Source organism: Heterodontus francisci, chromosome 8 (assembly GCF_036365525.1).
Source record: "Heterodontus francisci isolate sHetFra1 chromosome 8, sHetFra1.hap1, whole genome shotgun sequence".
Classification (NCBI taxonomy): domain Eukaryota; kingdom Metazoa; phylum Chordata; class Chondrichthyes; order Heterodontiformes; family Heterodontidae; genus Heterodontus; species Heterodontus francisci.
The window spans coordinates 124,062,303-124,073,655 of NC_090378.1; the positions used below are offsets into that span (position 1 = coordinate 124,062,303).

The 11,353-nt window shown below is 44.6% G+C and overlaps 1 long non-coding RNA gene across 1 annotated transcript; it reads right to left on the minus strand.

Annotated features, from left to right (window-relative positions):
* Window positions 1-9,784: 9,784 nt before the first annotated feature.
* LOC137372605 (uncharacterized) lies at window positions 9,785-10,874 on the minus strand. The gene is made up of 2 exons (XR_010975460.1): window positions 10,767-10,874; window positions 9,785-10,128 (listed from the first exon to the last, which is right to left on the minus strand). It is a non-coding gene; the product is annotated as an uncharacterized lncRNA (long non-coding RNA).
* Window positions 10,875-11,353: the final 479 nt, after the last annotated feature.

The following is an 11,353-nucleotide window of genomic DNA, read 5'->3' on the forward strand; positions in this document are numbered from 1 at the left end:
CAGACGAGAGCAGTGCCCAGCAAGTAAAGCTGAGTGTTTTAATTATGGGAAGATGTGCCACAGCAAAATCTCTGCACTTAAAAGTATAAAGCAGAAAACCTTCACTCAAACAGCAGTGAATCAAGTACAGCAATATCCACAAGGGCAAGTACCAGGAGAGCTCTTGGGAGAAATCAATAATCCAGACCAAGATTTCTGGACAGCAGACATCTCTGTGAATGGACGCCTCATGAAGTTTAAGCTTGACACAGGGGCGAGTATCATGGTATTGTCTGACCAAGATCCTTGGGTGAAGAGACATTACCTGCAACTGACAGATATACAATTGCACGGTCCTGGCAGGACATAACTGTGAGTAAAAGGCAAACTCCAAGAAACTCTTCAGCACAGCGGCAGACAACTGGTAGAGAACTTGCATTTCTTGCACAATCAAGCATTTTCTTTACTAAGCAGGAATGTCTGCTGACAACTGCAGTTGATTAAAAATGTAGCCAAAGTCAAGCAAACAAAGGCTAACAATTCCTTTCAAACAGAATTCCTGAAGCTGTGCAAAGGGCTCAGAAAACTAAAGACGGAGTACAGGATCACTCTGAAGGAAGGGGACAAATCAGTGTGTATCTTCACACAAAGAGGAATACCTCATCCCTTATTAAACAAAGCCCAAAAACAATTGGAGGAGGTGACAAGAATGGGCATTATCTCTCTGGTAAGACAACCAATGAACTGGTGATTAGCCATGGTTCCTGTCCTGAAGCCAAATGAAACTCTGCGAATATGTGTGGATTTAACGCGGCTCAACAAAGCAGTAGTGTGCGAGATTCACTCAATGGGCTGGATTTTACCGTAGGCGGACGAGACTTCACCACTGACTTTTACGCATAGCCCGGGGATCCAACCTGCATTTTACGGGTCCCTGGGATTTAATTGTTCCGAGGCAGGACTTCCACCCACTTGAGGGAGGAGATCCTGCCTCAGTAACTTGCCGACCAATCAGTGGGCCGGCAGCTCTTAGTCCCAGCAGCTCCACTGGGAGTGGTGGCCACTGCTGAGACTGCAGCCCGTCCAATGCTATGGAGCCAGGAGTTCAGGCGTGTCGAACAGCAGAAGCAGCATGTGATAGAGATAAATGATCCCACAAGCAAAGGATCAGATCTAAGCTCTGCAGTGCTGCCATATCTACTCGTGAATGACGGTGGACAATTAAACAACTAACTGGGTGAGGAGGCTTGTTACAACTGTAATGGGAGCAACACACTGTTAATTCAGTCCCGTCACTCCGCAGGTCGTAGCATATTATTAAGCTTTCACACCCAATCGGAAAACTGCCAAATTAAACAGTAACCCCAGAATGAAACAGATCAAACCAGACATGTTTAGACAACAATAAATTAACTATTTATTAAAATGCAATCTTAAACACTATTAAGATAAACCTATTCTAAAGACCTTATAACTTATATTAATCTAACTCCCACATTCACACACATATACTCAGAAGTAACAATAGTTAACTGTTTTTTTTATTAAAGTGGAATTTTTAAAAATTAGCTGTCTCTTAAGTATAAATAAAATAAGAAAGTGTTTGTGGATTATGTTCCTGGTGGATGAGGTCTTCTAAAGTGAAAATAGTCAAAGGTCATTTGCGGTCTTATCATGGATCTGGTGAAAACAGTCCTTCAGAAGATAGGCATTCAACTCTTCAGCTGTAGCACACATTAAACAGTTCTTTGAACGATGAGCACAGCAATACAAATAATTTATTGAGGAAGAAAAGCTTTTCTTCTTTACTCAGGAATGAACGTGGCTTGTAGCACCTTGTAGAATTTTTCTGAGAGAAAATAATACAGCTCCTTTTCTTCAGATCGCCTCACTGGAAAGTCTCTCAAAAACTAACTGGTCTCAGCCGGTTTCTGCCAGTTTCACACACAGTTAAAATGGAAACATTACCATGTGACCTTTCTCTCTCCTGCTGTTGCCCATTTTAACAAAAATGCAGCTGGTGCACTGTGTCTCCAGGAATTCTAAAACATTCTCTCCCTTGGAGGTACACTGTTGTTAACAGCGTCTTAAAGGCACGCATACTGTTTTTAATCTGAGAAGAAAAATAATTAAAGGTCTGTGACAGGCTCCACAAACATCCCCATCCTCAACTATGGGGGAGCCCAGCATCTCTGTGTGCAAGACAAGGCTGAAACATTTGCATCCATCTTCAGCTAGAAGTCAATGATTCATCTTGGCCTCTTCCTGAGGTCCTGAACACCATAGATGCCAGTCTTCAGCCAATTTGATTCACTTCATGTGATATCAAGAAACGACTGAAGGCACTGGATAGAGCAAAGGCTATGGGCCCTGACAACATTTCGGCAATAGAACTGAAGACTTGTGCTCCAGAACAATCAGCGCCCCTAACAAAGCTATTCCAGAACAGCTACAGCACTGGCATCTATCCGACAATGTGGAAAATTGGCCAGGTGTGTCCTGTTCACAAAAAGCAGGACAAATTCAACCCAACCAATTACTGCCCTATCAATTTACTCACGATCATCAGCAAAGTGATGGAAGGGGTCGTCGACAGTGCTATCAAGTGGCACTTGCTCAGCAATAACCTGCTCACTGACACTCAGTTTGGGTTCTGCCAGGGCCACTCAGCTCTTGACCTCATTGCAGCCTTGATTGAAACATGGACAAAAGAGCTAAACTCCAGAGGTGAGGTGGGAGTGACCGCCTTTGACACTATTGACCGAGTATGGCATCAAAGAGCCCTCGTAAAACTGGAGTCAATGGGAATCAGTGGAAAAACTCTCCACTGGTTAGATTCAGACCTAGCATAAAGGAAGATGGTTGTGGTTGTTGGAGGTCAATCATCTCAGTTCTAGGATATCTCTGCAGGAGTTCCTCAGGGTAGTGTCCTAGGCCCAACCATCTTCAGCTCTTTCATCAATGACCTTTCCTCCACTTTAAGGTCAGAAGTGAAGATGTTTGCTGACGATTGAACAATATTCAACACCATTCGTGACTCCTCAGAGACTGAAGCAGTACCTGGACAACATTCAGGCTTGTGCTGATAAGTGGCAAGTTACATTTGCGCCACACAAGTGCTAGGTACTGATCACATCAAACAAGAGAGAATCTAACCATCTTCCCTTGACATTCAATGGCATTACTATCGCAAAATCCCCCACAATCAACATCCTGGGGGTTACCATTGACCAGAAAATGAACTGCACCAGCCACAGAAATACTATGGCTACAAGAACATGTCAGAGGCTAGGAATTCTGCAGTGAGTAACTCACCTCCTGACTCCGTAAAGGCTCTCCACCATATACAAGGCATATGTCAGGAGTGTGATGGAATACCCTCCAATTGCCTGGATGAGAGCAGCTCCAACAACAATTAAGAAGCTTGACACCATCCAGGACAAAGCAGCCCACTTGATTGGCACCCCATCCACAAACATTCACTCCCTCCACCACTGACGCACACTGGCAGCTGTATGTACCATCTACAAGATGCACTGCAGCAAAGCACCAAGGCTCCTTTGACAGCACCTTCCAAATCTACAATCTATATCACCTAGAAGGATAAGGACAGCAGATGCATGGGAACACCACCACCTGCAAGTTCCCCTCCAAGGCACACACCATCCTGACTTAGAACTATATTGCTGTTGCTTCACTGTTACTGGGTCAAAATTCTGGAACTCCCTTTACAACAGCACTGTGGGTGTACATACACCACAAAGACTGCAGCGGTTCAAGAAGGAGGCTCACCACCATCTTCTCAAGGGCAATTAGGGATGGGCAATAAATGCTGGCTGAGCCAGCGACACCCACATCCCGTGATAGAATAAAAAAAAGTATTTTTCTTCTTTCTAAAATGGGGCAGTGTAAACTGGTACTGGGGAAATATAAGTAATGTATAAACTTGTAGCTTAATGAGTTAAACAAATTAATATAACTACAAATTATCATTCAGTAATATTTTTAAACTTGAAACACAATCGAGATGTCAGGGCAGGTGATGTGTTGCAGCTGTAGCAAGTGGAAGCTGGTGGATGCCAGTGTGATTCACTGAAACCACATCTGCAGTAAGTGTCTGCAGCTCGAGGAACTTCAGCTCAGAGTTGACAAGCTGGAGTTCGAGACTCAGACACTGCGAGGCATCAGGGAGTGGGGGAAAGTTACCTGGACACTTTGTTCCAGGAGGTAGTCACACCCCTTAGGCTTGGTATTTCAGATTTGGTACTTAAACGGCCGCCTGTTTCAAAAGGCTGGGTCTACATGGAAGACAGGGTCACCTGGAAACAAAGTGTACAGCCAGAGCAGCATTGGGGGAGGTGGTGTCTGTGACCTGAGTGTAGGAGCAGGCAGAGGGAGACGTGTCGATCTGGATTGTCTTGCTGAACTTTATTGCTTCGAACTATAAACTTGGTATAAATGAAAATGCAGGGAACTTTGCCCACTGCTGGCCTTTGCTAAGGTTCCGTCATACTCATTTCAATGGGCCATGTTGCTGTTTCACATTATCTTCTTTCTTGCACATATCCCTTTCATGTTGCTGTGTTCCATGTTGGCCATCAAATGAGTCACATATCAGCTGCGTGTTTGCACGAGTTGTTTGGGGCACTTTGGTAGAACATATGGGGCTAGAATTTGGTTAGCCCCAAGTTTTGGACATGGAGGTCATGACTTGTGACCTGTCTGCGTCCATTCAGTTCAAGGTGGACAACACAAGCATCATGTCGCCACCTCAACTGAAAGATTATGGCATTGGCCTGAGCAGTTTCCGCTTTGATGTCTGATCCTGAACACTGCCTGTGGCCCCTACACACAGCAGGAGGGCCCAGCAGCATTGTTTGTAGGTCACATTGCCCAGCCAGCTTACTCTTCTTAAAGGCAGTCTGTCCCTCTTAAAGGAAAGCTGCATCATTATTTTTGTGCAATGCAAATTAGTATAACGTAAACACCAGGGTAGACAGAGGATTCCAGAGTGACAGATGCAGTGCTGGAAGCATTAGTGGAGCAGGTGAGAAGGAGGAGAGATTCCGTGGTTCTGCAGGGAGCTAGGAGACCCTCAAGGACACCCCTCAGATGGAAGTGGGAGCTGGTGGCCAGAAAGGTCAACTCTCAGAGTCTGGACCCAAGGACCTGATAGCAGCGTTGCAAGAAGTCTAATGAGCTCATGCAGTTGGTCAGAACATGAAATCTCCGACCCACCACACCATCAACACTTCACGCTGCTCAATGCATCCCCATCACTCATCTGACAACATTCGCTGGCACTCAGGACTCAGGTCTAATAATCAGATATTCCACCACAACCTTCACACACCTAACAATGCTGCCAGCCTCACACCCACCTCTCACTGCCTTCACATATCTCCAGCTATTCAGCTATGGCAGACACATCACCCAAATACAGTGCTACACAAGCAGTGACATTCTGACCTCTCTCTTGCAAGACAAGGTAGTACACAATAGAATGGAGCATGGGCAAATCCAGTGGCAGAATAAGACGCCTGCATCTCCTGAGCCCTATGGATTGATTGCAATGGGGCCCTTGGCATCTGGCATCATGGAGAACATTGACAATGTGGATCCAAAATTGGCTTCGTGGCAGGAGGCAGAGGGTTGTTTTTGTGAGTCGAAGCCTGTGACCAGTGGTGTACCTCAGGGATCGGTGCTGGGACCCTTGCTGTTTGTAGTGTACATTAACGATTTAGACGTGAATATAGGAGGTATGCTAAGGAAGTTCGCAGATGACATTAAAATTGGTGGTGTCGTAAATAGTGAGGAGGAAAGCCTTAGATTATGGGACGATATAGATGGGCTGGTAAGATGGGCAGAGCAGTGGCAAATGGAATTTAATCCTGAGAAGTGTGAGGTGATGCATTTTGGGTGGACTAACAAGGTAAGGGAATATACAATGGATGGGAGGACCCTAGGAAGTACAGAAAGTCAGAGGGATCTCGGTGTACTTGTCTATAGATCACTGAAGGCAGCAGCACAGTTAGATAAGGTGGTTAGGAAGGCATATGGGACACTTGCTTTTATCAGCCGAGGCAGAGAATATAAGAGCAGGGAGGTTATGATGGAGCTGTATAAAATGCTAGTTAGGCCACAGCTGAAGTACTGTGTACAGTTCTGGGCACCACATTACAGGAAGGATGTGATTGCACTGGAGAGGGTGCAGAGGAGATTCACCAGGATGTTGCCTGGGCTGGAGCATTTCAGCTATGAAGAGAGACTGAAAAGGCGAGGGTTGTTTTCCTTAGAGCAGAGAAGGCTGACAGGGGACATGACTGAGGTATAGAAAATTATGAGGGGCATTGATAGGTTAGATGGGAAAAAAAATGTTTCCCTTAGCAGAGGGATCAATAACCAGGGAGCATAGATTTAAGGTAAGGGGCAGGAGGTTTAGAGGGGATTTGAGGAAAATTGGAATTTGGAACAGACTGCCTGAAGGAGTGGTAGAGGCAGGAACCCTCACAACATTTAAGAAGTATTTAGATGAACACTTGAAACGCCATAGCATTTAAGGCTATGAGCCAAGTGCTGGAAAATGGGATTAGAATAGTTCGGTGCTTGATGGTTGGCATGGACAAGATGGGCCGAAGGGCCTGTTTCTGTCCTGTATAATTCTATGACTCTGTGGAAAGGTCACCTCATTCTCTGCCCTCCTGTCCCTCACCATGAGGATGCAGCAACACTCTCTAGTAAATCCAAGAACTCTCAAAAATACTCCAGAGTACTTCCAGACATTTTGCAACGGAAAAGTTGCAAAAAAATGACCTTACCTGCAATCAGGGTGCCTAACCCTTGAAATAACGTTAATGCAGAGTCCATCTTGCTGCTTCGTGCTTGTTTTTTCTTGAGTGAACAATGCAGACACGATCTGGACCGAGTTCAGATGAAAGATCACAGACCTGAAATGTTAACTCTGTTTCTCTCCTCACAGATGCTGCCAGAACTGCTGAGTGTTTCCAGCAGTTTCTGTTTTTATTCCTCCCTGTACATTCTTTGCCCAAATTTGGGACTTTATTTATTTATTTAGAGATACAGCACTGAAACAGGCCCTTCGGCCCACCGAGTCTGTGCAGACCAACAACACCCATTTATACTAACCCTACACTAACCCCATATTCTCTACCACATCCCCACCATTCTCCTACCAACTACCTACACTAGGGGCAATTTACAATGGCCAATTTACCTATCAACCTGCAAGTCGTTTGGCGGTGGAAACCCACGCAGACACAGGGAGAACTTGCAAACTCCGCACAGGCAGTACCCAGAATCGAACCCGGGTCTCTGGTGCTGTGAGGCTGCGGTGCTAACCACTGCGTCACTGTGCCGCCCATAAAAATGAATTCCATTCCTCCCTTGTCTGCACGGCCTCACAAACGCGAATCTGTTATTGTCCAGCCACCACATTCAAGCAGATCTAGTCAGCACCGCTGGAGAGATCAGAAACAGGAATCCCAGCCAGTTTTCCCCTCCCAAACCTATGGGTACTGAGGTCAATTGGAGAGTCTCCATCACTATCTCTTTATAGACCAGGGGTTGAACTTGAGACCTTTCTGGACTGCATTGTTCAGCTGCTCATTGGAGGACCTCACTGAGCTGCTGGCTGGGGATCAGTCGTTGATTTTTATATGCGGTTACTGACATGTTCTGAAGTTTTTCCCAAAAGATAGACAGCCAGCAAGTATGAAGTCCAAATCCACCTCTCAAGAGAATGCATTGTAGAATCAGCTCTGTGGTCTCCACTTCTTATATTAGTGTAAAACTTTGCATCTTTCTCCTTTTAGCAAGTTATAATTTTCTGCATGTTATACTTCCACCCTTGGCTTTCATTTCTACACAATTTATTCTTGGCCATCTGCAATTGTGACAGATCATTCAGATGGATTTTACATTCCTCAGCGTTCCCAATAACTGGAACTCTTTGTTCATTTGGAGTGATCTTGGATCAGATATTCATCTATTACAGGAGCTCAGTATTGTTCTCTTTTACTTTAATACATCATTGGATCAATATACATTGTTCTTCCTCTATGAGCCATGACTTTCAATCCTGTAACTTTGAGATTTGACACTAAGGCCTGTATTTTCTTGATGTTGGATACTGGGGAGACAAGACTTCTGCTCGGCACTTTGACCTTGAATTAACCCCCAACCTGATTTCATGGTCAGAGCTCATTCGCTGTGCAAGTAAATCTCCTACAGTGATCCTTGCCACCAAGAGGGAGGCCTATGCTGCAAAGCCAGAAAATTCTGGAATTTCTCCAATGAGACTGTCACCACAGCACCTGAGGAAAAGGGGATTTTGAGAGAATGGGGGTATTTAAAGGGAACAGAAGAGCCCAGAAAGGGAGGAATGGAATTCATTTTTAGCCTCAGTCTAATCCTAAAGCCTTAAAAGATTAGTAATTGAGATCGACAGGAAGGGAGATGAGACCACTAATAACTCCTCTCCCTCCATCCAGCTGCATGGGCATTCTACTGCCACTCACCAGTGCCTACTGCCAATTTCCAGGGCTACCACCACCCTCGAGGAACTACCACTACCTTCCAGAGCTTCCTATCACCTGCTGTTGACAGTACCAGGCACTGGCAGGGAAAACACCGGTAAGCAAGAAAATCCAGAGACTTGGTCCAGCAGTATTTGCATGTGGTCATTGGCAAATGAAATATGACAGATAAATGTGAGATAATGCACTATGATAGGAAAAATAGAAATATCGTCTTTCCTTTGAAAATAAGAAAGTGAATGGGGCAGAAGAGAAAAGTGATCTGAGGATACAAGTGAACAAATGATTAAATGCAGCATCGTAGGTCAGTAAAGATATTAAAAATTCTAACAAAGCACTGGAATTTATATCTAGGAGTTGTCATGCCACGAAGGGAAGTGGTGAATTATTAAATGAACTGGAAGAATTATGAAATAAAACTCAACTGTTGAACCGAGCTACAAAAAATGGACACCTTCGTGCCGCAGACAAAATGGAGTAAAGGTCAAGTGACCCCTCCTGTATTGTCAATAAACATGTATGTCTATTGAAGATTAAACCCATTATCCACATCTGAATTAGCTTTGGGGAAAGCACATTGAAATAGAAAAAACAGCCCATTCCATGCTAACAACTCCTATCGACAGGCATGGAGCTAACAAAGACGTTTGCAGACAGATTGACTCCAAAGCCAAGGCCAAAATTATAGGTACGAACACCTATTTATCAAAATGGACCATATTTAGACACCATCATGTAACAATTGGTTCCCATGTCCTGGAACATTGTATAAATCACCCCAGGGGACAGAGCCCTTAGTCACCTGACCGACACCCCAACCTGGCGAGTTTCTCCCTTAAAAGGTATTTCTCTGGAGAGAGAGAGATAGAGAACAGCCAATGAGCAGCCAAAGAAGGTCTTTTCCAGGCAGACCAGCTATGAGACAGTGCCAACTAAGCAGAAGCCTCAGTGATAACATCTTTTAACGACTGCAGCAGAAAAATTGCAAGGGGAACCAGGATTTCCCACCACCAACTTCAGACTGAGGCTTAACCACAAGGAGCCTATGACACTTCATCCTTTTCAAGACAATGAACATTCAGACCTGTACGGATGAAAGATTTCCTCACAAAAAAACTTCTAAAGCTTTTTTTTAAAGACTGAACTCTTTACAATTGGAATCAATATTGCACACGACCCTCTACTCTCCATCTTTTCTTGTGTGCGTGTGTTGTGGAGTATTCTTGAAAGCACTTCACACGAGACGGCTGTAGGTGAACTAAGGAAAATTTATTCAGAGATACAAGTATGCATACAGGGGAGTACATTTCTCAGTGAGATCCAAGAGGCAACTCAAAACTCCTTTGTTCAATTCACATACTTATACTTTAACTTCACGTGACATTCTCTGCGTCAACTATTTTCACATATTCACTTGGCCAGCTGCTTATTCCAACATACTTTGTTTCTACATATCAGCTATTTTTTAATCATCTAACCGTTCCAAGGCCATCAGTTTGTGGTTTGATCGTTCAATTTCCTTCTTCGTTCTTGTTCCTTCCCCAGTCATGTCTCACTTTAATTATATCTTCACATGGCCCATTGCTTCACACTTCTGAAAAACAGGTTGAGGTAACACATTATGTACAATGTTGGCAGTTTTCAACATTCTTCTTGCTAATTATTCCATGATTCCCTACTTTAGACCCCACTTTTGACCCCTGGTCAGATACGATCTGGCCCAGGTGGCCCAGGTGGTCATTCCCTGAATCCTCCACCTGTCGAACAATCTGAGGATCTGGGACTCGACAAACTTCAAATCCCTTCCTGAGGTCCTCTTATGGCCTTACTGAGGTCTTAGTGATCTAGGCTGAGCCTGGGACTGATTCTACCTACATTACATCATTATTACCTCTCTGAGGTTGCCCCCCCGTAAGTAGGTGCGTGACCCTGTGGGCATTGGATTGTATCTTTTGGTGGCCAGCATTACCATTAGCTCTGCTTGAGACATCATCAGTTTCTGGGAACAGCAGATACACAGGCTGATTAGCAACACTACAATGGATGCACCTGCTGCCACATATCTCTCTCTGTCCCACTACTCGTACCGCATTCTTGCTATTGTTTCACTGCCTTGTGCTGAATCCTCCAGCTTCCTGGCTTTCTCTGTTGCCTGGTGTATTTGTACTCTCCCACTGGTTACTGCCTGGTAACTTTCCTTCACATATTTATTGGCCATAATCAGGGCCTTACCTATCGCCTTCCTTCCAGGCTATCTCTCCTGCGCATCATCTATGCTTTGCGTTTTGTCCCACCGTGGGCTAAACATGTATCCAGTGAGAGCCCTACCAGCTATGTGGAAGTCTCCAACAGTAAATAAGTCAATTATATGCAGACAGAAAGTGTGATTGTTGCCACACTCTAAACTTCCGTTTTATCTGTCAGGAAAGACCATTGTGTGAGGGAGGTTTGGACTGCCTTGAAGGCCTTTTCCAGAGGATTCACTGACACTACAATGGCAGAACTATTACTGATGGGCTTTAAGCTGTTGCCTGAGCAGACAATGAAATGCTGTGATTCTGTACAACATTGCCGTGTTGTCATCAGTCAGGTGGTATTCTTACTGGTCACCAAGTATTCCCGGGATCCCACCTGGTATACCCACCCAGTCTATTCTATTCCTAATGATTTGAATTTACATCCCCCTTGATAATTCTCATTGGTATGTTACTGGGGCAGGGTCATCAGAAACTTTATTATTTTCTCTCCTCCACTCGCAGTGGGTCATCAACGTTTTTAACATCGTATCATTACCCGTACTGGTAATACAGGTCAAGTTA